General features: G+C 36.1%; 1 pseudogene; it reads right to left on the reverse strand.

Annotated features, from left to right (window-relative positions):
- Nucleotides 1–1,722: 1,722 nt before the first annotated feature.
- Nucleotides 1,723–21,445, reverse strand: LOC102153662 (annotated as a pseudogene).
- Nucleotides 21,446–26,981: the final 5,536 nt, after the last annotated feature.

Consider the following 26,981-nt stretch of genomic DNA (forward strand, 5'->3'; position numbering starts at 1 on the left):
CACAGAGGTTTGTTGAGCTTATTAGATCTATTAATATTTTTCATCAGATGTGGTGAAAATAGGGTCTTTTGAATTACACTTTATTTTTATTTCATTTCATATTATTCCATTTTTATTTTATTCCAGTATAGCTAATATACAGTGTTGTAGTAGTTTCAGGGGAAGAATATAGTGATTCAAAAATTCTATACATTGCTCAGTGCTTGTCATTACAACTGTACTCTTTAATACCCATTTCCCCACATATTTCCCCTGTGGTAACCATCAATCTGTTCTCTATAGTTAAAAGTCTAATTCTTGGCATGTCTCTCACATATGAGTGAAATTATATGGTATTTGTCTTTCTCTGACTATACTTATTTCACCTAGCATTATACTCTCTAGCTCCATCTATGTTGTTGCAAGTGGCAAGATTTCATTTTTTTATGGCTAAGTAATATACCAACACACACACACACACACACACCACTTCTTTATCCATTCATCTATCAGTGGCTGCTGATAGCTTAGCTTATCTTTGGCTGCTTCCATATCTTAGCTATTGTAAATAATACCACAGTAAAAAATAAACATGGGGTGCATATACCCTTTTGAATTAGTGTTTTTGTACTCTTTGGATAAATACCCAGTAGTGTGATTGCTGGATCATAGAGTAATTCTCCTTTTAATTTTCTGGGAGACCTCCATGCTGTCTTCCACAGTGGTTGTACCAGTTTACATTTCCACCAACAATACATAAGGGTTCCTTTTTCTCTGCATCCTTGCTAAGTTATCTCTACCTGTGTTTTTTATTTTTAGTCATTCTGACAAGTGTGAGGTGATATATCATTGGACTTTTGATATGCATTTCCCTTGTGACGAGCAATGTTAAGCATCTTTTCATGTGTATTTTGGCCATCTGCATGTCTTCTTTAGAAAAAAAATGTCTATTCATATCTTCTGCTTATTTTTAATTGGATTCTTTGTTTTTTGGGTGTTGAGTTGTATCAGTTATGTATATATTTTAGATATTAACCCTTTATCAGATATGTCATTTGCAGATATCTTCTCTCATTTTGTAGGTTGCCTTTTAGTTTTCTTGATTTTCTTTTGCTGTGCAGAAGCTTTTTATTTTGGTGAATTCCCAGTAGTTTAATTTTGCTTTTATTTCCCTTGCCTTAGAAGACACATCTGGAAGGATTTTTATGGTTTCAGATCTCACATTTAGGTGTTTAATCCACTTTGAATTTATTTTTGTGTATGGTGTAAGAAAGTGGCCTAATTTCATTCTTTTGTATGTGGCTGTCCAGTTTTCCCAACACCATTTGTTGAAGACACTGTCTTTTCTCCATTGCATATTCTTGCCTCTTTTGTCAAAGATTAATTGAACATATAATTGTGGGTTTGTTTCTGGGCATTATGTCCTGTTCTATTGAACTGTGTATCTATATTTATGTCTGTGCTATACTGTTTTGATTACTACAGTTTTGTAATATGACTTGAAATCTAGAATTCTGATACCTACGGTTTTGTTTTTCCTTTTCAAGATTGTTTTGGCTATGCAGGGTCTCCTTTGGTTCTACTTTAGTATTTCTTGTTCAAGTTCTGTGAAAAAATGCTGATGGTATTTTGATAGGGATTGCATTAAATCTGTAGATTCCTCGAGTAGTATAGACATTTTGACAGTTATTTGTGCTTCCAATCCATGAGCAGGGCATATCTCTTCAGGTGTTTGTGTCATCTTCAATTTCTTTCATAGCTTGTGATCCTTGGTATAACTGCCATCAGCCTTTCCTGTTTGAGAGAGGATTTTTCAAGAAATCCCCACTTATATCACCATCACAAGGTACCACCATCTTGCCACTCAGTAGTCCACTGACAGAATGATTGCTCAGAGACTGTTTTGGGTTGCAGTACACTTCGTTCTCTAGGGCTGGCTGGTAACCTGTATAGGTTACTTCTTCACGGAGTCATTGTAATCAAGGATCTGGGCTTTCAGTGGTCAGAATGTTCAATTTCACTTTGCAGTTCTTTTTGCAGAGCCTGTTTTTGGGTTTTGAACTGCTTATGCTCAAATGCAATAACATTGCTTTCTTCAGTTCTTTCTGAAAAAAAAAAAAAGACACTAGCTCAGGAGATAGCTGAGCTTTGTGGTTTAGGAGATACATGTTTTCATCTCTAGTCTCTTACAGTTGTTTAAGTAATTAATTTTGTGCCTGAAGCTCTAGTTTCCCTTCTTTCAGTAACAAATAGTCACTCATCTCTTTTACCTTGTCTTTCAGCAGGTAGTTTTGCTTTGTTATTGCCAAAGATTGGTCTTTGACAGACTAATTCAAGCTCAAGCTCTTTGACACCATTTACAGAGTGATTAGGTTCTTCCTTTTCTGAATTAATAGCTGTGAGCTTCTCTTGCACATGTGCAGCTTTTTCTTTATTCTTCCTTTCATTTTCAATCAGCCTGATAGTTCTGGTGATAGAGCAGTCTTTCACTTCAGGTTGATACTTGAGAAGTTCATTCCTGAACTTCTAGTTATAGCTCTCCTAACTCTCTTTACATTCAGCTCCTGCTTGCTAATGTGTCAGTTATGCTTTTATTTTCTTCTTCTTGTAGCGTCTGAGCCAATTCAAAAGTTTCAATTCATTGCTTCAGCTCTGCTTCTCTGCCTCTTAGCAAATCTCTCTCTTTTATTAGAAGCTACCTCTGAGCATAAATTTCTTTGGTTTCAATATCTTGGTGCTTTTGAATTCTTTCAAGAGACATCTTTTCCTGAGAAATGAGGTTTCAGCCTTTGCTTGACAAGCTTGCCTTGGTTTCACCTCTTTAGTTAAGTTTATTCCTAGGTATTTTATTATTTTTGGTGCAATTGTAAATGGGATCACTTTCTTAATGTATCTTTCTGCTGCTTCATTATTAGTGTATAAAAATGCAACAGATTCTGTGCATTGATTGTATATGCTATGACCTTACTGAATCCATTTATCAACTCTAGTAATTTTTATGTGGAGTCTAGGGTTTTCCATATATATTATCATGTCATCTGCATATAATGAAAGTTTTACTTCTTCTTTACCAAGTTGGATGTCTTTTATTCTTTTTTCTTGTCTGATTGCTGTGGCTAGAACCTCTAGTACTAGTTTGAACAAAAGTGATGAGAGATCCCTCATCTTGTTCCTGATATTAGAGGGAAAGTTCTCAGTTTTCCCCCATTGAGTTTGGTGTTCATAGTGGGTTTTTCATATATGGCTTTTATTGTGTTAAGGTGTGTTCCCTCTAAACCTACTTTCTTGAGGGTTTTTTATCATGAACGGATATTGTACTTTTTCACGTGCTTTTTCTACACCTGTTGAAATGAACATATGATTTTTAGCCTTTTTCTTATTGATGCGATGTATCACACTGATTGATTTGTGAATATTCAACCACTCCTGCATCCGGGAATAAATCCCCCTTGATCATGGTGAATTATTTTTTAATGAATTATTTGATTCAGGATTTTTACACCTATGTCCATCAGAGATATTAACCTATAGTTGTTTTGTTTTGTTTTGTTTTGTTTTGTTGGTGTGTTTATCTGGTTTTAGTACCAGGCTAATTGAGTCCTCTTAGTATGAATTTGGGAGTCTTTTTTCATCTGGTTTTTGCAGTAGTTTGAAAAGAATAGATATTAACTCTTTAAATGTTTGGTAGAATTTACCAGTGGACTTTTGCTTGTAGTAAGTTTTTTGATTATCAATTCAAATTTATTGCTGGTTATAGATCTGTTCAAATTTTCTATTTCTTCCTGATTCAAATTTGGAAGATGATATGTTTCCATTTTTCTTAGGTTGTTCAATTTGTTGGCATATAATTTTTCATATTCTCTTATAATCTGTATTTCTGTGGTGTCCGTTATTTCTCCTCTTTCATTTCCCATTTTGCTTGTTTGAGTTCTCTCTCTTTTGATAAATCTTGCTAATGTTTTATCAATTTTGTTTATCTTTTCAAAAACCAGATCTTGGTTTATTGATCTGTTCTCTTGTTTTTGTTTTGTTTTCTTTTTTTTTTTTTTAGTTTTTATTTAAGTTATTTCTCTCCTAATCTTTATTATTTATTTTCTTCTACTACTTTTGGGTTCTGTTTGTTCATATTTTAGGTTAGCTCTTTTAGGTAAAAAATTAGGTTGCTTTTTGAATGTTTTCTTCCTTCTTGAAGTAGGCCTGTATTGCTATAAACTTCCCTTTTTGAACTGTTTTTGCTGCATCCCAAAGATTTTAGACCATTGTATTTTCATTTTCATTTGTCTGCATGTATTTTTGATTTCCTCTTTGGTTTCTTAGTTGACTCATTCATTATTCAGTAGTGTGTTATTTAACCTCTGTGTATTTGTGTTCTTTCCAGATTTTTTCTTGTGGTTGATTTCTAATTTCATAGTGTTGTAGTCAGAAAAAATACATGGAAAGACTCATCTTTTTAAATTTGTTAAGACTTGTTTTGCAAGTCTTTAATGTGTGATCTATTCTAGAGAATGTTCCATGTGCACTTGAAAGGAATGTGTATTCTGCTGTTTTAAGATGGAATGTTCTGTATATATCTGGGCCAATGTGTCATTGAAAGCTACTGTTTACTTGTGGATTTTCTGTTTGTTTGATCTACCCATTGATATAAGTGAGGTATCAACTGCCTTAAGTACTTGGGTACTCTCATGTTGGGTGCATAAATATTTATAATTGCTTTATCTTCTTGTTGCATTGTTTCTTTAATGATTATACAGTGTCCTTCTTTGCCTCTTGTTATGTTTTTTTGTTTTAAAATCTATTTTGTGCAATATTAATACTGCCACCCCAACCTTCTTTTGACATCCATTTGCATGATAAAAACTCCATTCTTTTACTTTCAACCAGACCTATTTTCTACTTTAGGTCTGAGCCTCATATAGGCAGCATATAAATGGGTCTTGTCTTTAAAAAAAAAAAAAAAAAAAAAAAAAAAGATTTTATTTATTTATTCATGAGAAACACAGAGAGAGAGAGGCAGAGACATAGATAGAAGGAAAAGCAGGCTCCTCACTAGGAGCCCAATGTGAGACTTCATCCCGGGACTCCAGGATCACACCCTGAGCCAAAGGCAGACACTCAACCACTGAGCCACCCAGGCATCCTGGGTCTTGTCTTTTCTAACCATTCCATCACCCTATGTCTTCTGATTCGAGCATTTAGTCCATTTACATTCAGAATAATTATTGATAGGTATGTATTTATTGTCGATTTCTTACCTGTTTTATAGTAGTTTTTTATAGTTTTCCTCTGTTCCTTTCTTTTCTTGTTCTCTTCTTTCATAATTAGTTGACTTTCTTTAGTGATATACTTAGATTCTTATCTCTTTATATTTTGTGTGTCTATCACTCGTTTTTATTTTGGTTACTGTTCAGTTTATATATAACGCTTCTTCATGTAGCTATCTATATTACGGTGATGGCCATTTTAAGTTTTAACCCATTCTTTATTCCTCTCCCCCCACACACATTTTAGACATATTGTGTCATATTTTTCATCCTTTTATTTTGTGAGTCCCTTCATTATTTTTACAGACATAATTATTGTTACTGCTTTTTTTGCTTCCTACTTCCATTATTCAAACGTATTGCCTTTCCACTCACAAACTTCCCTTTAACATTTCTTGAAAGGCTGTCTTAGAGGGCTTGAATACCTTTAACTTCTGTTTGTCTGGGAAAAACTTTACCTTTTTATTCTAAATAATAGCCTTGCTGGATAGAGTATTCTTAGCTGCAGATTCTTTTTTTTTTTTTTCCCCCTTTTTGCACTTTGAATTTATCATGCCACTCTCTTCTGGCCTGCATAGTTTCTGTTGAAAAATCCCCTGATAGCCTTATGAGGCTTCCCTTGTATGTAATTGCTTTCTTTTCTTTTGCTGCTTTAAAAATTGTCTCTTTATCACTACATTTTTCTATCTTAATTACTATGTGTCTGGTTTTGAACTTCCTTGGGGGAATCTCTGTGTTTCCTGGATGTGGATATATGCTTCATTCCCCAGCTTCAGGAATTTTTAGCAGTTATTTTATCAAATAAATTTTCTGCCTCCTTTTATTTTTCTTCTCCTTCTGGGAGCCCTATAATATGAATGTTATTATGCTTGATGAAGTCACTGAGTTCCCTAGGTCTATTCTCATTTTGCATAGCTTTCTTTCTCTCATTTGCTCAGCTTGATTACTTTCTATTACTCTGTCTTCCAGGTCACTAATTCATTCCTCTGCTTCTCTACTCTCTATTTAGTCCATCTCACGTATTTTTAATTTCATTTATTGTATTTTTCATCTCTGATGGGTTCTTTTTCATGTTAACTCTTCATTAAGAGTTTCACTGATATCTTGCACCCTTCTCAGATCCAGTACTTTATGATCATCACTTTAAATTTTCTATCAGGCATATTATTTCTATCTGTTTTACTTAGGTCTCCTGCTGTGGTTTTGTCCTATTTTTTACTTCAGGCATATTCCTTTGCCTTCTGATTTTGTCTAAACTGTCTATGTCTGTCTCTCTGTGTTAGGAATGACAGCTGTCTCCTGCACCTGAAAGTAGTGTCTTTATCTAAAAGAGATCTTGTAGGGATCCCTGGGTGGTGCAGCGGTTTGGCGCCTACCTTTGGCCCAGGGCGTGATCCTGGAGACCCGGGATCGAATCCCACGTCGGGCTCCTGGTGCATGTAGCCTGCTTCTCCCTCTGCCTGTGTCTCTGCCTCTCTCTCTCTCTCTGTATGACTATCATAAATTAAAAATAAATAAATAAATAAAAGAGATCTTGTAGTACCCTGCTATGTGGTGTTTCTTTCACCAGATCCTGGCATCTCAGGAGTGTGTTCTATATGTGATGTGTGCACTGTGCTTTTGTGGCTGAGCTGCTTTTTCCTTCAGTCTAGTTGTCTTCAATGGCTTTATTTGCCTACTGTGGGCAGTATTTAGTCCCTATGATATTAGTAGGCCAATCTAAGGATTCCTTGGACTTGACTTGATTCAGACCAGGCATTTGCCAGAGGTGTAATAGCACCAAACTGCAAGGCACATTCCTTATATTGTCACCTGAGAAGCTTTTATTGGTGGGCAGGGTCTGCAGTTAGACCAGTTGTCTGCCTCCAGCCCACTACTGGTCCCCTCGTCTGACTGATATATATGGTTATCTTTCCCTCTCTCTGAGGCAGAAGTAACCTTGAGTGGTGCTGGCCACTGTAGGGGCTTTACTTCCAGACCTGTGGCACCACCCTGTATTGGAGAGGGTGGATTTGCAGAAGCATAGCGCAGGGAGCAATGGGGTACAGTGATGGTGCTAACAAGCTTTGAGTACTATCAGTCCTCTGCAGGAGGGGTACTGCAGTGTCTGGACTGAGGCAGGCTGTTCAGAGAAGTGGATTGGTAAAGCACAGTGTAGGGTACTGACAAGTTAAGCAGCAAGTCCAGCAGATGGGTAGGTGTTTATGTTGGCCGGAGGCAGAAGAGGGAAATGGTATCTGACATTTCCTTTCTTCCTAGAGGAGTTTCCCAGTGATTTCTTCCAAATAACCCTTCCATATGCCCCAGGTGCCTTTGAACCTTCTGCTTCTATGCTGTATCTCCAAGGGTAGGGACTCCATTTCCTCTAGCCCACCTGCTCACCCAGAGCTGAGCTGCTTTTTTTCTTTTCTTTTTTTTTTTGAATCCCATCTTTTAAGTCGTGCTGGTTGTAACAACTCACAAAATTCAGCCTCTATGGTTTTCAAAGCCAAATGTTATGAGAATTCATCTTTCCCAGCTGTGGGGGCCTTTTTCTCTCCTCTCCCTGTGCCAGTGGTGTGCCTTCCTCCCCTCAGACAGTCCCACAAGTCTGTTTAGTTCCCAACTGTGTCTCTGCCTTTCCTCTCCTCTTCAAGTGTGGTCTCTTCTTTACATTTAGTTGTGGAGTCTATCCTGCCAATCTTTGGGTGGTTTTCTGGGTTATTTACACTAATGTGAGTGCTATTTAGTTGTACCTGTGGGGCAGAGTGAGTCTAGGGTCTTCCTACTCTTCCATCTTCCCCAGAAGAGCTGTTTTCATCATTTCTTTAACATTTTCCTGCTTCTCATTCTCTTCTAGTACTCCCATCACAAATTTTGGCTGTTAGGTATTTTCAAACAGATGAATGAGGATGTATTCCCCCACCCTCCACCTTCCCATCTCCAGTCTTTTTACTCTTTATGCTTTAGTCTATAGAATTTCTATTGCCATGTCTTCAAGCTTATTTCTATTTTCTTTTGAAGTGTCCAATCTAATGGTAAATGCTTACTAAGGATTTTTCATTGCAGATGCTGTGTGCTTTACTTTTATAATTTTTCTCTTTTCTGATAGTTTCCATTTCTGTTCATATTTTCTATTCATTGCTTTAAAGTCTTTTTCTGCTAATTTTAACATCTCTGGATATATTTATGTTTGCTCTTTTTAATATTTAAATAATTTAAATTTTAAATATTATGTTTTTTCTGCTTTTTCGTGTGTCAAATAATTTGTTATTGTATTTGACCATTGTGGGTATTATATTGAAAATATTTTACATTTTGTTGGTTTTCCTTGGAAACTGTTGATTTTTATTCTGACATAATTTACTGGAAATCAGCTTGATTCATTAAAAAACTCTGATTTTAAATTTTGTGAAGATGATTCTACCATAGTCCTTATTATAAGACCGATGTAACTCTTTTTCTAAAAAGTGTTTCTTTTGTTTTTTTTTTTTTGCTTTTTGTTTTTTTGAGGAGTCCTAAATTCAATACCTGGGTTATTCAGGAGAGTTACTCATCTGGACTGCTCAAAATGTCTGTATCTTTCAATATTGTACTGTCAGAGGGATTTCTACTTACCTTGCAGCTTTCTAGTAGCTGTTCTCTTCCTGGCCTTGAAAAATCTCACTATACACATGTGTAACTTGGTATTTAGCCAAAGAGTAAAGGACCTCCTATCCTTATTTTTAGTGCTACTTTGTGTATCTCTATCCTGGTATTCTCTCTTACAAATTCCAGCTGCCCCAACTTGCAGTTATTGCTTCCTGCCTTAGCAAGGCCACGATCCTCTGCTTAAGTTGTGAAAAATATTGATGCTGAATCTCAGCTCATATCTCCTAGATTGTAATTTCTTGGATTTTTGAAAGTCCACAGTTCTTATCTGTTTAGATTCATTGTGGGGAAAAACAAACAAACAAAAAGAACTTTTTAATTTTAGGAAGATTAGGGGAGACTTTGTGAGTGAAAGATCAATTCATTTGCAATATTTCATGTGACAAATATTGAAAATATGAACTAGAGCAGCAGAAATGAGATTGAAAGACATGAACAGATATCAGGGATATTTAGGAAGTTACCATATCACCATATTTGTTTATAGATAAAGGAAGGAAAAGGGACAACATCTAACACAATCATTAGCTCCTGCATGATGTTGATAATAATGCCACCAAAGAAGAAAGCAAGTACATAAATGGAATGACTTCACTTAAACATATATTTCATTTTGCAATGTCCTGATAAAATATGATGAGGACCTGAATAAGACAGTAAATTGGAGACTGGAAAAAGATAATAAACATAAGGTATATCTATCAAATACCATTAACAATATTTGGTGTCCTAATAGATGTAGGTAGGAGAGAGACTCAGAAGTTTCTAGTTTAAGTAGTAATGCAGTAAATTGAGATTGAGAACACTGTTGAATGTGCTAGTTTTGAGTTGGAAGTATTGGGACAATCAGGGCAGGTAATGAATTCTAAATTGCACTTAGTGATTTTGAGGACACATAGGCAAAAAAGTCTATTTAGTGGCCAAATATGTAGGCATAATGGCAAGGAGAGGGGTACAGTTTAGAAATAGAATGTTTATTTTATTGACCATTTTGACCAGTCAGCTGTTACTTTGCACATTATGAAAAAGCAAATCAGAGCAAAGAGTTAGTTGTGAGTCCAAATGATGAGCAGATTGTAACAAAAAAAGAAAGAAAGAAAAAAAAAAAATTTTGCATTTGGGAAAATTCTAAACAGTGTGTGTGTATTGTGTGTGATTACCTTTTTTCTGGTGTTGTTATTCTGTGTCATTGCAATCGATGTAATTGGATCTTGTGCATACTTTACAACATGTGTTTTGCCCAGATGAAGAGTAATCACAACAAGTAATTTGAACTTGTCATTTGGTAGCATTACTATAAATGGCAGGAGAATATTCCGTTAAATCTTTATGACTTGGATATGCATTTTTGTAACCATTCCAAAAAATTTACTAAAGGTGGCAGATGCCTGGTGGAAATCTTCCTGTTAGACTGTTCTTGTGGTGAAAAAAAAAACCATAATGGACATTTTGTCCTCCACTCTCCTGTGTATTTTTACTCTGTAGAATCACAGGGAAGCACATCACCTGCTTTCCTGCACACACATATTTAGACATATGCACATCCTATAGGTAAATAAGAATCTGAATATGGAATGATTTCTGTACTACTTTGCTATTTGGGGGGAAAAATCAAGTCACCAAGTCTCTTCTGCAATGGGCTTACAGTTTTTCGAGCACTCTGTTATCTATCATGCTTCTCTGTGATTCACTCTCTTTCCTATAGTTGGAATGCCCTTTATCTACTTTTCCTCCTTGTCCTGGTTCCCTGTCTGTTATTGCTCAAGATTTTCTTGTAGTGTTCTTGCCTTAGACTGATGTAGATACTCCCATGTGTGCTTCTTATGTGATTACTGTGGGATACTATATGTGTAGGACACTATATGTGCAGCATTTGAGCTCTTATTATTCTGTTATGTCAGTTATTTGAGCAATCCGATATATGACTGTGATCTTCCTGAGATCAGAAACATTTTCTTACTCATCTTTTTATAGCCCCAGTATATTGCACTGTGCCTAGAACATGACAAGCCTTTAACCGACCACTCGACCATCACTCCTAACCCTGAGTGAATTTGTCTTTTTATTAGTCAACAAAATCAGAACTTTCTCTTGGGTAAAAGTGAGGAGCAAATAGGCACGTGCTGAACTCTATCCTAGGCACTATAGAGATTTACAAACCCTGTCATGAATTCTTTGTAATTAAGACAAAGTAAAATAAATATTCAATCCGTGTGTAAATAGAAACATCTAATAAAATTTAAAAAATGGAGTGGTAAATTCTCTTGAGAGTCTTCATGGGAGAAATATCATTGTCTCTCTGCTCTAGAAATATGTAAATTTCTCTGGCCAGAAAAGAGAGTGTAGCAAAGATTGAGCAAAGGCAGAGAAGCATGGGAACACAGGTACAGCTATGGGGGATGAGAGCTAGTCAGTTCTCTAGGGCAACTGCTTTAATAGAGAAGGAAGCAAGGCCAAGGTGCTGATCTGAAATGGGTGGAATTAGGTAGTAAATGCAGTCAGCCACAAACATGAACACCTGCATCTGAAAGAATTATTAAAATTGCTGTAGGTATGTGTGTGCTATTATGAAAACAAATTTAGTGCATGTGTTTATAAATTTTCATTTATTGTGAATATTTTAAACCCAGGTTATCAGATATAAGGTAAAAATACTGGACAAATGACTTATGGTAATTTGAAAACCAGCAGTAATAAGCAGTTGCTTTTCTTTAAAAAAACACAACAACAAATTATGTAGGGAGATGACACTATAGGAAACCTTAAAAATATATATCTATCTATCACTGGTATATTATATAAATTATAGATTAAAATTAAAATTTCAGTATGTTGGCCTTGATAAATTGAATATTGTCTACTATTCTTTTCCTTTTCATCCACCTTCCTTAACTTTCTGTTTCTATCATTGCAGTCTTTTGCATAATGTCAGGTTTAGCCAGTAAATTTCTCTATAAGAAAATAGAAAAGAAACAAACAAACCTATCTACTGCCCATTCCTATTAATTGACAACAGTAATGACATATTAGTATTTGTTCTCTTACCTAGTAGAAGTGTTATAGAGGTCTACCCATTGCCTGGAAACTTGATCTTGTCAAATGAATCAATAATGAAAGTACAAATTTATATGAAGGGATATAGGTAAATACCTTTAAACAGTATCTACCATCACAAGAAAGATACATTCAAATCCTAAACATCAGTACCTATGAATATTATTTTATTTGAAAATAGGTTGTTTTCTTTTTTAAGATATAACTAAGTTAAGGTGAGGCCATACTCTATTAAGTGTCCTAAAGCCAGTAACTGGTGTCCTTATAAGAAGGCCATGTAAACGCATGACTCATGTAAAAGATCTTGTGACAGCAGGCATATATTGAAAAACAAGCCAAAGAATGCCAAGGATTTCTGACAAACATTAGAAACTAGGAAGAGATAAGGAAAGATCCTTACCTAGAGCCTTCAGAAAAGCATGGTCTTGAACAAATCTTCACTTTGGACTTCTAGCTTCCCAAAATGTGAAATAACAGATTTCTATTGCTTTAAGCCATTTGGTTTATGCTAACTTGTTAGGGCAGCCCAAGAAACTAATTCAGTGTGTTAATATAGCACTCTTCATGCTCACTAAATGAGGTGTTATAGTATGAAGTGAAATCCCTGAACAGCTCTTCGGAGTGCACCTATACCAGTTTCCTTTAAGAGAGAGAAACTTATAGAATTGGCACAACATGCCAGTCATAGGCTTTGATTATCAAAGAGATAATGATTGCCAGTTCCAACTCTAATCAGTTGTGTGACACTGGGCAAAACATTTATTTTTTTTAAAGATTTTATTTATTTATTTATTTATTCATGATAGACACAGAGAGAGAGAAGCAGAGACAAAGGCAGAGGGAGAAGCAGGCCCCATGTAGGGAGCCCGACATGGGACTCAATCCCAGGATTCCAGGATCATGCCCTGGGAAGAAGGCGGTGCTAAACCTCTGAGCCACCCAGGCTGCCCTGGGCAAAACATTTACTTCTCTCACCTTCATTTCCCTATCTATATAATGGCACTAGTTGGCCCTTTTCTATGGCCTAGAGAGATTAAGTCCTTCAGGATAGCACAACTAGTAGGATATAGAATCAAGCCTTATGGTTCAAAGGCTTCTAGTTTATCCCACAAGGAAATATATATGTAATATGTACCTGCTCAAAAGATCTATGAAAACTCTAAAGGAAGTTCAGCCATTCTGATAGGCCAAATCAGTGAAACTTTTTCAAAACAAGTGGAGTTAGAGTGGCTACATCTAGCCCAAGGAGAATTTTGATAGGTGGCAATGTCAGGGGCCATACAGACAAGTCAGGGACTAGGACTCAAATCCAGCAAAGATGCTGAGGCTCCAAAGTGGGTGGCTTTTGCTGTTTTAAATGAACAGCAAATAGACCCATGGGATTAAGTAAATGTAGTAGAAAATGAGGTCAGAGAAGTAAGTCAGGCCAATTCTGCAGGGCCTAATTACTTGCTGAGTTCTGGAATGCATTCTTGTTAGCAAGACACCATTGAAGATTTTTAAGCAAGAGAGTGGCAAAATATATGAGTTCTATGAACGTCATTCAGTAATTCAGATTTAGTCATTTAAAGGTATAGTTTATAATAACATAACATTATGTAATACATATCTATATCAGAGGTTTTGCATGCATAGTTATATTGACATTTATGTTTATCTTTATCTGAAAGGATATGTACCAAAATGATAGCAGTGATTATCTCTAGTAATAGATATCTGGGCAATGCTTACTTTTACTTTTACTTTTTTGGTTTGTGTTTCCCAACTTTTCTGTAATGAACTGCTTTTTATGTCAGTAACATGGCAAAATTCAAGCTAGGGACAAAAAGGCCAGAGGAAGAATGTAGCAGTAATTCAGAACAGAAAAGGTAAGGCCCTGTGCCATGGCTGAGTCCAAAGCAGGCATGAAATACATTTCCAGGTAGAACTGACAGGATTTGACAATGATTCATAGGGGGAAGATGTTGGAGAGGTGGATCTGAAGATGACACAAATATTTCTGTTCAAGACAATAGGAAGGGTGGAGCTTCCATTAACTGAAAGAGGGAGATCCCAAAAGAAAGAGGTTTGAGCAGAGGGTCATGAGAGGTATAGATAATGAGGTTAGTTTGAGACATACCGAATTTGAGGTGACAGCTAGACTGCCATGATTTTGAGAAGAAGTCACAAGGGCTATCCCAGAGGGCCAAAGTGTTGAGATAGAAAGAGACAATAGATATGGTAAGATATTTCCAGAGGAGCTTTAAAAAGCCAAATGATGATAAGTATAATTGTCTGCCTGGTAATAAAATCTCAGAAGCCTTCTGATGTAGGTAGATTCACATGAATTGTTTTACTAAGAGATATAAAGTGATGCATTCTTAGAAGATAGATATAATTCACAAATTATAGTTAATGTGCTGTGGAATTATTAGGCGTTCAAATATAACTAAAAATGCAGTAAACTCAACCACCTCATAATAAGGAGCTGACAAGCGACGCAGAAAGTCTGCTTGAAAAAATACATCCCTGCTGCTTGTCACAGTGTCGTCCCAGATTAGGTACATAAATAAACATGTCACTCACAGTGTTTTCACATACTCCCACAAGACTGTCAGCAAAATGGGGTAAGAGAACAAAATCACAGGCCTGACTAACAGAATCAAACAAATAATAGTAACAAAAAAGGAAGAACCCTCTTGGCTCAATGTTATGTGCCTATAGAGTATGGAGGAAGAGCCCATGTGTGTCTGGGAGAATGCAGTAAAGCCTGCCCATCCTAGTGGAGTCAGCTTCAGAGTCTAGTGATCACATTGTTCCTTTTGGCAGCATTTTGAACACCATATTAAAAAAAAAAAAATGACACCACACACACATATGCCATATTGCCATGTCAGTAGTAGAGACTATCTGGCATTGTTACTCTATTGTGTGACCTTCTTGCCAGATGAGTGAACAGAAACTGTGGTGCAGATGAATGAGAGTTTGATCCATAAGGTTTTAGTCAAATTGCTCATATTTTTGAGCCTCAGCTTCATCAGCTTAATTGGGATTATGATAGCAATCTACAATGGATTGGGAGAAATGACTTAAAGAAGGTATTCAAAGAGTTTAGAGTGTCCTAGTTAAAAGTGGAATATTGGGGAAAAAATTCATCTCTCTCCCTTCTGAAAGCCACCTGAAACAATAGTAAAAGGTTAAATAGTAAAAGTACAAAGAAGCAGAAATTTACCAGGATAAAGAGAACAGAAGAGTAGAAAGAAAAAAAAAAAAAAAAAAAAAGGAAGCTGGAAAACAGAAGATGAGTAGGAATTGATTTAGCTGACATGAGAAAACTGAATTCTAAGCCATTTAGTAGGACAATTGGAAAGCAACAGTGTTTGTGCCAGAGATCTTTAAATCACTCAAGAATTTGCAGCATGAGGGACCTCTGGAAGCAGGAGTAGGAGCAAGTGGGGGAGGATAAAATGGGTTGAAAGCCTCTTTAAGAGGCTAGATCCTCCTATTCCATCATCTAGACTATGTGACTAAACAACAGGATTCCTTTCTTTTGCTTCCCATCAAAACAGAAGATTAGATTATTTCTTTAGACCAAGTAAAATTAAGCGTGTCTTTGTTTCGGGATATGATACTGAATGAAAATAATGAAAATAAGTAAAAATTTGCATAACAAAATAGAGTTGAAATCCAGCCTTCCTCCCCTACTTTACTATCATAATCCGGATAGCTAGTTTAGACTTCCATTCTGAATCTTGGATTTCCACCCTGCCCCCCACCTACCCAGATGAAACATTTTAGATCAAGAGAAGCATTTAAAGATACTGATGTTAAGTCACTAAACACACTTACACACACACACACACACGCACACAAGTTTTCTTTTCTTTTTTTTTTTAAATTTTTTTATTTATTTATGATAGTCACACAGAGAGAGAGAGAGAGGCAGAGACATAGGCAGAGGGAGAAGCAGGCTCCATGCACCGGGAGCCGACGTGGGATTCGATCCCGGGTCTCCAGGATCACACCCTGGGCCAAAGGCAGGCGCTAAACTGCTGCGCCACCCAGGGATCCCCTGTTTGTTTGTTTGTTTGTTTGTTTGTTTTGCATACAAGTTTTCATATGAAAACCAGACCAGGGCAGCCCAGGTGGCTCAGTAGTTTAGCGCCGCCTTCAGCCCAGGGCCTGATTCTGGAGACCTGGGATGGAGTCCCACGTAGGGCTCCCTGCATGGAGCCTGCTTCTTCCTCTGCCTGTCTCTCTCTCTCTCTCTCTCTCTCTCTGCGTCTCTCATGAATAAATAAATAAAATCTTAAAAAAGAAAAAAAAAAAAAGGACCAAAACAAAGAGAAATAAGCAACTGGAGGAACAGAGACTATGCAGGAAAATAGAAAGATCAAAAGAATCTTCCTTAATATTTCTTATGAATATAAAACCCAAAATAGGCTGTCCTATGTAACATGTAGTCTTAGCCACATATGCCTATTTAAGTTCAAATTAAGTAAAATTAAATAAAATAAACATCCTGTTCCTAGTGGGTACTGTATTTAGAAGCAAATAATGTAGAACATTTCCATCATAGCAAAAAATTATGTAAAGTGCTAATGAAGAATAAGAATTAGGAATTTTAAAAAAAGAGGCTTCAGAAATTAAAACCACGAGAAGGAGAACTGGAAGATACAGGTAAGGAAATATTGCAGAGTAGAACAAAATACAGAGGAGAGAAAAGATAAGATTCATCTAGGAGGTCCAAAACCAAATTAAAATGTCCAGAAACGTAATCAGAAAGAGAGAAAATCACTTAAGAGATAATGTCCTAGAATTGAAGGACATGCTTTTTTGATCAATGTCCCTGTTCATGAACCAGCATAATGGACAAATTTGACCTATGTCAAAGTACACTACCATAATATTTCAGAACACTGGGATGAAGAAAATCCCAAAATATTCCAGACAATGGGGAAAAATACATAATATATGAAAGTTTAGAAATCCAAATAATTTTGCATGAATTTATCAATAGCAGCACTGGAGCTAGGAAAAGAAAGTTATTACTAATCTAGAATTCTATATATATAGTCAAATATATCAACTTTATGGGTAAAATAAAGTTATTTTATATGCATACATGGTAGGACTCAAACATTTAGCTCCTGGAGGAGATGTTCCACCAAAACAAAGAGTAACCCAAGAAAGAGAAGAAATGAGATTCTGGAATTGCATGATCTAATTTAAGGGAATGGAAGGGAGAAAGAAGGAGTAAAGAGAAGGAGAAAAAGAGAAGGGATTTGGGGATAATGGTATGAAAGTGATGAGAGAATCCCAAATGACAGCTATCCACTAAAGATAGCAATGAGTGTGTGAAGAAGGTGCAAAATGCCTTGGAGAGATGCCCTCAGTACACTAAAACTGAGAGAATTCTGATGTATTTGAATATATTGAGAAAAGATATGGACAACTGGAAGAGAACTTGAAATTTAATTATAAAGTGCCTAGAAAACTAAGTAAATATATATCCTATTAACTTTAAACAAAACATAGTATTTGATAACATAGAAAAAGTAATTATAGTATACTATATGGCTAGGCAGTGAACCAGTTTCACATACTCAAATAAATATAAAAATACTGAATATTGAACTGACAATACTTCGGATAAAACTATGTTGAATGGTTGGGGGCAATGAGAATTCTGCATGTTATTTTTAAGTGTGAGAACCATATCTTCATAGATAGGTAATACCAGAATTTAAAAATCAATAAATAACAATATAACATAACTTAGAGATAAGGTAGTAACATTAAAGTGTGTTTGCCTCTGCAAAACATTACATGTGAGGAAGGGAGTTTAGAGCATTGCTTGTAGACAGTTTGACTTTTAGCTATGTACATCTATTATTTTGATAAAATTTTTAAATATTAGTATATTAATAAAAGTTTAGCATGTTGCATGACATATATCAACTCAATAAATGGTAGCTGGATCTGAATCAGAAATATAACCAACTTTATGTTTACTATGACTAAACCTTTTTCCTTTTAGAAAAGGAAAACCACTATCAAATACACATAATTAGAAATGTTTATGTAGGGGCGTCTGGGTGACTCAGTCAGTTGAGAATCTGACCCTTGATTTTGGTTCAGGTCATGATCTCAGGCTCCTGAGATGAAGCTCTATATCAGGCTCTGCAATCAGTGGGGCATCTCCTTGAAATTCTCTCTCTCCCTCTTCCTCTGCTCTGCCCCCACCCCATGCTTTCACTCATGCATGAAAACTCTTTCTCTCTCAAATAAGTAAATAAATATTTTTTTGAAAAAAGAAGTGTTTATTTAAGTTTATTATGTTGAACTAAATTGTCCTATAGGCTTGGAATCACAGAGCCTACAGATCCATAGATATGTTTTCTCTTTTCTTTTCTTCCTATTCTTTCTCCGTTCTCTTTCTCTCCTTCCCAACTACCTCTCCCTTTCTCTCATCTGTTCTCAGTATTTTAAATCAAGATTTTTTGTTAGCATCTCTTGGAAAGAAGAAGATATGGCATTAGTGGCCCATGTCCTTACATGGCAGTAATGAGCTGAAGTTAACTAGTGATTTCCCCATTTAAATGAGGTATATGCTCTCCAGTTTGCCATAGACCTACAACAACCTTTTGCTTCTTCCTGAACCTGACTTTATGAAAGTGCATTATTTATCTGATATTGACATGGGAATAGTGAAGTCTCCATTTTCAACTGTCACTTAAAAAATGAGGAGCCATTTTTACTCTGATGACATTTACTATTGGTTAAGTCTTATATGCCTATTTGCATTCTCATGCAAATGTCAACTTGACTGGTGGATATGAGTGGAATTTGCAGAAGGGACTGTGACTGGGGACATAATGTGAGAGCCACTATTACAGGGAGACACATTTGGCACCTGGGCACTTGATGAGATTTCCTAGGAGCCAGGGTGTCTGGAGATGGGGACCATTGACAGGGGTAGTAAGAATGTGTGGGTGTGGTCTTTCAAGACTGCTGTGTGATTCTTGTCAGAAATGCTGGAAAGTGGCAGAGATAACATGAACAGAAGGATCTCTGTTAATACTCTAGAATCCCTATATTCCTTCCAAAGACATGCTAAAGTCAGGGAGGTCTTTAGTATCAGGGGCTTTGAGCTTGGCTTTATAGAGGACCTACTATATAGATATAGTTCATAATCTATGTGGGTAACACATTAATAAAAAATTAGAATATAGTAGAAACATGAATTTTAGAAAATGCAAAGAAAGCACAGAACATAGAAAAGAGCTAGCTGACTTTGTAGGGACTGAAAGAAAGTTTCAAGGAGTGACACGTGAAGATCATCTTGATAAACCAGAGATCAATAGATGGATTAAGGGGAAAATTCACACTGTAAATACATTTAGAGAGATTTAATTTACTTATCAAATTATTTAATAATTTATTCATCCATTCAATTCAGTATATAAAGGACATAGACAGTGTACACAGGATGTACAGACCTTGTTCTCAGAAAGCTTACAGTGTAGTGTAAAAGACAGATACATGCAGTTAGCACAGTAGAAGCTAATAAATGACAAAATAGCAGTAAGTAAAAAAGTAACAAGGATGCTTGACTCTCTGAGGAAGTCGACAGCTCTAGAATGATTACTGAATTCCAGAGAAACTGATTTCTCTGAGAAACCATGATGCTATGATTGACTTTTACAATGAAGAGATAGAGAAGAGGAGAAATCTGATGAGCTAAAAATTAAATGGTCTAAGGAATAAAAGGAAGAAAATATATCCAAAAATAGTGAGAACTATTGAATCAGAGATTGGTTCTTTGTTAATAAGCTTTTAAATATATATATATATATTTTTTTTTTTACTTTTATATATATATATATATACCTATATATATATATATATATATTTAAAAGCTTATCTCTCTCTCTCTCTCTCTCTCTCTCTCTCTCTATATATATATATATATATATATATGGAACAAAAAACAGTGATCTAGATCAACACTTCCTAGAATATGTTACCAAAGTTTGATTCCTTGAAATACATTTCAAAGTAAAGCTCATCTCTTTGACAAAGCAAGGCTTGATCTGCCATATACACTACTATTATGGTTCATTGGGCATAGTATACATTCCTTAATTTTAAGTTACCCTAGGTTGTCAAAAAAGGCAAAACAATAAATAAATAGATAGATAGATAGATGATAGATGATAGATAGATAGATAGATAGATAGATAGATAGATAGATGATAGATAGATAGATAGATAGATAGACAGATAGATAGATAAAACTTGGGAGATCTAAAATATTTGATTTTATGAAAAGGACCTACTAAATCCACTCAGCCATTTCAAGGATTAAGAAGATTCTGTGCAGCAAAAACATGAAATGTCCTTTAGTATTGAAGCAAAGAATCGTTACATTTTTATTTAGTCTAAAAACTTAGAGATGCCTGGGTGGCTCAGCGGTTGAGCATCTGGCTTCGGCCCAGGGTGTGATCCCAGGGTTTCAGGATTGAGTCCCACATCAAGCTTCCTGCATGGTGCCTGCTTCTCCCTCTGCCTATGTCTCTACTTCTCATGAATAAATAAATAAAATATTTTTAAAAATTTGAAAAAAATAAAACTTGATATATTTGCTTCAGTACTATGATATAAAAGTCTTATGACTCAGAGTTAGACAGGTTGCTTTATATCTAGGCAGGATAAGATGTGGAAAGAGAGATTTAGAGTCAAGTGGAACTGTACTTGAATTTTTGCATTGCCATCTAACAGGGGAAATATAAGTCAAGTAAGTCAAGTAACTTCTTTCTTCCGACTTTATTTTCTTCATTTGTAAAAGAAGAATGGTTCTGCCTCACTTCCAGGTCTTTCAGTAGCCCGTGCTTACCCTAAAGCTATCTGTTTATAGTTTGATATCACAGTCCTTAACTAATACTTTCTAAGGACCAGCAACTATATCTTTTTTTTTTTTTTTGTCTTCTTCTTTCTGTATATTCAGTATCTACCAATCCCTGTATATTCAGTTTCTGTGCGCCTGGCACATAGAAGTCATGCAACTGATGTTAGTGGCCCCATAATAAAAGAATTTCCTCGAATGAGTGACAGTAATAAGAATTCTCTTCATTACTGATAGTCTTTTCTGTCCCACCTCGTACATATATGCTCACACATACCCCGTACACCAGAGGCACAGTTTGAAGCTTTTTCAATAAAAAAAAAAAAAAAAATAGCTCAGTCAACACAGAGAGACACACGGTGATGCCATGTGGTAGTGAATACAGTATGAATTAAAACCATGGCTCTTTTATTAGCTGCTTCAGAACGGGCCCCCTCATGAGCATTCAATTTAGATTTAAAAGATCAAGGAGGAAAGTTATTGCATTCTAATTACCTTTAACTTCCACCTTTACATGGTTGGTTAGAGATGACAGGATAACTGCCAACTGGGTAGAGATGTTTCCATGAGAGAAGAGGGGTAGATGTTTCAGTGTCCCTTCCTCCCACCTTTCTGGCCCAATAGGTTCCATCATTTTCACTTATCTCATACTTCCAACAATGTCGCAGGGTCAAAACAGCCTCAGTATAAACAAGGAACAGTCTCTCTATATCAGTCATGAAGCTGAAAATCTAAATGTGGCAGATGAGTTCTACCTTAGTAAGATAGTAAGTTCCCTCCCTCTCGAGTTGTCCCTCCTTGTTTCTCTGTGTGTTCCCATAAAGCCACATTCCCCCATTGTAAAAATATATTTTATGTCTGTTTCTTTCACAAAGACTATGTTGGGGGTAGATAATGAGTTTTTAGATTTCTTTATTCTTAGGACTAACACATAGCAGTTATTCAATACATGTTTATTGGTTGGATAAATGATATAATCAAACATGGGTGGAACAACCATGTGGCCGGGAACATATAAGTATCTGGTACTTAAAGTATCTGGTACAGGTGGGTTCTCAGCTCTGTTCTTCATTTGTACAGCTCTCAGTTATTAGGCTCTAGAGATGCAAAGCAAAGGGCTTCTTCCTGACAAGTCCATCTGTCATCCTTGATTAATTCTTTCTGCTGGTGTGGACGGAAAGAAACCAAGAGAAACTCACTTTCCTTTTTTTCCCCCATAGATCCTTAAGTCACTTAGAGTCATCTCACGATTTAGGTTTCTGTTCATTGTCTTGGGTTGAAGAGACTTCTAGACAGAAGTTACATCTAGCTCTCAAGTGAAGCTCCTGAGCCTTCCTACTCAAGATGACATTAAGAAAGTGGAAGAGAGAGAATAAATGATTTTTATACATTCTTTTACTTTTGCCATAGTGATTGCCCTATGAGATAATGGGTAGCCTGGAAGTGGGTTGTTGTGGGTGGTGGTTACAGTAACATAGACCTAGGATCCATTATTGCTATGACACCAGGCAGATGTTTCAATGAGAGGACTGGAGAAAACAGAGAAAAGATGTGGTTGATGACACATGATAAGGACTACATGAGACACATGATCTTATTTAACCCTTAGAGCAATTTTATGAAGTGTTACCATTATTCATTTTATAGATGCGTAAATGGACATTGAGAGAATTTCTATAATTTGTTCAAGGTCACACAGCTAGTAAGTGGAGAAACCAAACCTCAAATCCATCTATTGTTGGCTTATTCCAATAAGCATGTTATTAACTGCTATGCCATATTGCCCCAGGCAGATGTACATGATCTTAGAAAAAATGCTAATGTACTACATAAATGCAATGTTATTCTATCTTTACTCTTGCTAAGCTAGTGCTAAATTTGTTTTTAAAAGAGCTGTAAACTTCAGTCCCCAAGCCTAACATCTGCCAGAGCTTTATTTTGTGTGTGTGTTTTTCCTTTATTATTATTATTTTAGTTTAAGAAATTTTCCAGTATCTCATCTACATCTTTCTAGAACATATGTAGGTTTGGGGTGGGCAGAGTTGTGAAGGCTGATTAGATATCAAAGTACCAGCTGTGGGTCTCACTTCTGCTATTCCCTTCCTTGGCAGTCAAATAAACACATACAAAAAATAGAAATAATGGAAGAGAGTGTAATATTTTAGTTATGCTCTCCAAAAAAGTAGACAGACTTTACATATCCCCATTATGCATTTGCCCCACTGTGTTGCCATGGGACAGTGAGAGAGCAGAGCAGCATGTGTGTGCACTATTGAAGATGAACAAGGTAAGGGAGATATTATACAGGAAGATATTATACAGGAAGATCTCTTCCTCCTGGATGGAGAATTTATGAAAATGGCTTGGTATCTGATAAAGATACCAGAGAACAACCAAAACTCTGGACTAAGTCTGCAATTTCTCTGACAAGATGAGCTCTAGAAATACTGTGTGATGACAGAAATGAGGATTCCAGTTTACAATTAACATAAGCAAATACATGGTCAATTACATGAATCTCTGAAAAAGAAAACCAAGTCCCCATTAGCTTTCCTAACCAGTAGTTTTTTTTCATCATTTTCTTAGTGAAAAATTATATTATGAATGGTAGGCCCTGTAACTAATCTCCTGGTACCCAAAGCTTGAAGCATAACTTTTTTACTAAGGTGTCTAAACATAACATTATCTGTCCCCAAATGGCTTTTTCTCTTGACTCTCATGCTTTTCATGAACTCTGTATTCCCTGTGCTCTCTGAGCATCTCACCCTTCCCTGTAGTGACTGATCTTGTGCCTTTACATATTGTTGCCTCTCATCAAATTGCTTTTTCCCTTTCCTTTTCACTCTGCCATGCCAAACTTCTTGAATGATATCATTTTTTAAGACCTGACTTATATGTCACCTCTCCTCTGAAGTCTTTCTCAATTACCTCTGTAAGTAAGACATTTTCTCCTTTGAGGTCCCACTGTGTTCTGATGGCATGTGATACATAGCCTACCAGAATGGAAACAGGTTTTACTGACATATCATAAATGTTTCCAATATATATTGAATACCATGAGGGATAAATAAAAATGGAAGAAAATATCTGTCTTCCTTATGTTTAGAATTATAATGGAGAGACAAACAATAGACATGCAATTATTATAAATATAATAAAATTCTGGATCTTTATATATTATAGAAAGAAAAGATAAAGTATAGAGTGGAAAGTAACAAGGGAAGGTGATCAAAGGCCTTTGAGAAGATGACTTGACTGGGACCTGGAGCATGAGAGCTGGCCAGGTGAATATTTGGAAGTGCAATGTTCATGAATGAAGCAGGAGTATTTGGGAATATGTGAGGAACAGTAAGAAAGATGGTGTGGCTGTGGAAAAGTGCAGAAATGAGATCAGTAAACAAGTCATGGGGTTAATAAACATTGCCCTATAGGCCATGGCAAGCACTTTGAGTTCTAAATGTGAACAGAAACCATGGAGGGCTGAAAGCAGGAGGGTAATATCAAGTGATTGACTTTGGCTGCTGTGAAGAAAGGATCATAGGGGTGAGAAGAGAACAGAGTCAAGGTAGAAAGCTTCCACAGTGCTCTAGAGTGAGGAGACAGAAGCCAGTTTGAACTATACACTTTAATCTATGTGCTCTCTTGAGCCAGCCTTACTTCTGTGTCTGATGTTCTCAGCCCTTCCTACTCAGACCTTTGCCCTTGGTGTCCCAATATCAGAAATGCTCCTCCAGCTGGTAATCTAGTCCCCATCCTTCAGATCTCATCTCATCGGGGATGTACTTAAAGAAGTTGTCCCTGATTATTCTATCTGAAGCCTGACGTGTCAGAGAGCTTCTGTCCAACCCACCAGTGTGTTTCCTTCACAGCAGTCATCACTGTGAATATCTCTCTTGTTTATTGATTTTTGATCCATTCCTTGTGTTTATCCTCCACTTGAATGAAGGAGCATGAAGACAGGGGTTCTCTCTGTTTTTGTTCACTTGTATATACCCCATTGCCTAACAGCCATGCCTGGTACATCAGAGATATTCTAATAAGAATTTGTTGGTGAGTAAATGATAAATAAGAAAGTGACTGAATGAACTAACCAAGTAGAGTAGGCAGTATGGGGCTCATAGGAAGCATACTTGGCCCAATCTTGAAAACTTAGGGAAGAATACTTAAAAGAGATTTTTATAGATTGCAAATTCTATTTGAAGGAAAGTAACTTTCAATATTAGTTTTCAAAGTTTTCCTCACTTAAGGACCTGGTAGAAGCATTTTGGTGTTTTTGTTTTGCTTTGCTTTTCCAGATATAATGTAAAGATCATCTCCCATTCAATCTTCTCTTTCACTCCAGTTATTCATGGGAAAGCCCAAGAGCCTCTGATCCCCAATTTGTATACCAAGTTTGGTTTTGCCTCACACCAGGTCAGGCTGGATTTAGAAACATATTGAACCATTTATGCTATTTACACAAAATATCTGCTTATGCATTCGTCAGGCTTCTTACAAGTGCCAAGCTCAAATGTCTTTGTTTATTATCACTAGATCATCAAGGCATTGGGTGCCATCTTTACTTAATATCCTGGGAATGGGTGTGGCAGCTGCATCTCTGCCTCATTCTGCATTCTGATATGAGTAATTGCTCTTCCCCAAATTTCTGTGTCCAAAGTTATACCCTTGGAAAAGATTGGATCCACCTAACACCAAAACAGATTCTTATTTCATTATATCATACTACACAATGACATTTTATATCTCAACACTAATCTCTCGTTGGTGTTGATGGTTTTGTTTTTGTTTTCTTTGAGAGGAGGCAATATGTGAAATTATTGAATAGAATTTTTAGTAGAGGCCGGGATCATTTAAGGATCTAATAATCCATCGTCATATCATGCCTTACCCTAACTCCAATCTTGAGTTAAGTATCACTATGCCCTTTTCAGCTAAAAAAAAATTGTGGAGGAAATATATCTAACCAAAGTTCTCATAGCTACTAAATCAGTGGAAGTGAGTTTCAATCCTGTGTTTGTCTAAGACCCACAAAGCCCATTTTATGTTCTAATCTTCTCTAATCCTTATATTATCATCAATAGTCCCAATGAAAAGGCTAAACATTTAAATATAATCCTGCCAAAGTTCCAGTACCTGTACTTGTCTTTAGATATTTTGTCGAGTATAACTATTTTCTTTTATGACTTTTTTCAACATCTCTATTGCTTGATTTTCAGAAAATTATGAAGAATGTATGATTTCTCCCTAGATGTGCTTATAATATAATTAACCCTACTTCATTTGGTAAACATTTATTGAGAATTGATTATGTACCAAGAAAATCATCACAGAGTGAAGATATTTAGATGAATGAGACACAGTTCTTCCTCTGGAAAAGTTTATATCCTACTGGGAGAAACAGTCATTAAAGCAATTAATTATAATGATCCATGAAGTAGTTGAAATAAAGACACGTCAGATGTAGAAAAACAAAAAAATTACTTCTCCTAGGAGGATCTGGAAAAACCTTCATGGAATAGATGAATATATGAACCTTCATGGATATTTGAATATCCATTGAGGGATAAGTAGGCATTTACCAGGGTGTCTTGTATACCAAGTGGTTTTATAGCAACAAGGTGTAGCTGTATGAAGTGCTAATGCTTTGGGACTATCACTGGCCCTGTGGTGAACAAACTGTATAAATAAGAGGAAACAGAGGGGATATGGTAAAGGGGATGAAGACACAGATTGTTGTAGGGAGCATCCTGCACTGGCACACTAAGAAGTTTAGGCTTCACAAAGCCACAATGAGATATTACCTCATACCTGTTAGGATAGTTATTATCAACAAGACAAGAGATCACAAATGTTGGTGAAGTCATGGAAAAAAGGGAACTCTAGGACACTGTTGGTGGGAATGTAAATTGGTACATATAGTAATTTTGGAAAATAGTATAGAGTTTCCTTTAAGATTAAAAACAGAACTAGCATATGATCCAGCAATCCCATTTCTGAAAATATATTCTAAGGAAATGAAATCACTACCTTAAAGAGATATGTGAATTCTCATATTCAAAAAAAAATTCTCATATTCACTGCAGCATTTTTCACAATTGCGAAGATATGAAAACAATCAAAATGTCCATCAATGGATGAATGGATGAAGAAAAAGGATGAAGAAAAAAAAA

The sequence above is a fragment of the Canis lupus genome, chromosome 21 (assembly GCF_011100685.1).
Source record: "Canis lupus familiaris isolate Mischka breed German Shepherd chromosome 21, alternate assembly UU_Cfam_GSD_1.0, whole genome shotgun sequence".
NCBI lineage: Eukaryota > Metazoa > Chordata > Mammalia > Carnivora > Canidae > Canis > Canis lupus.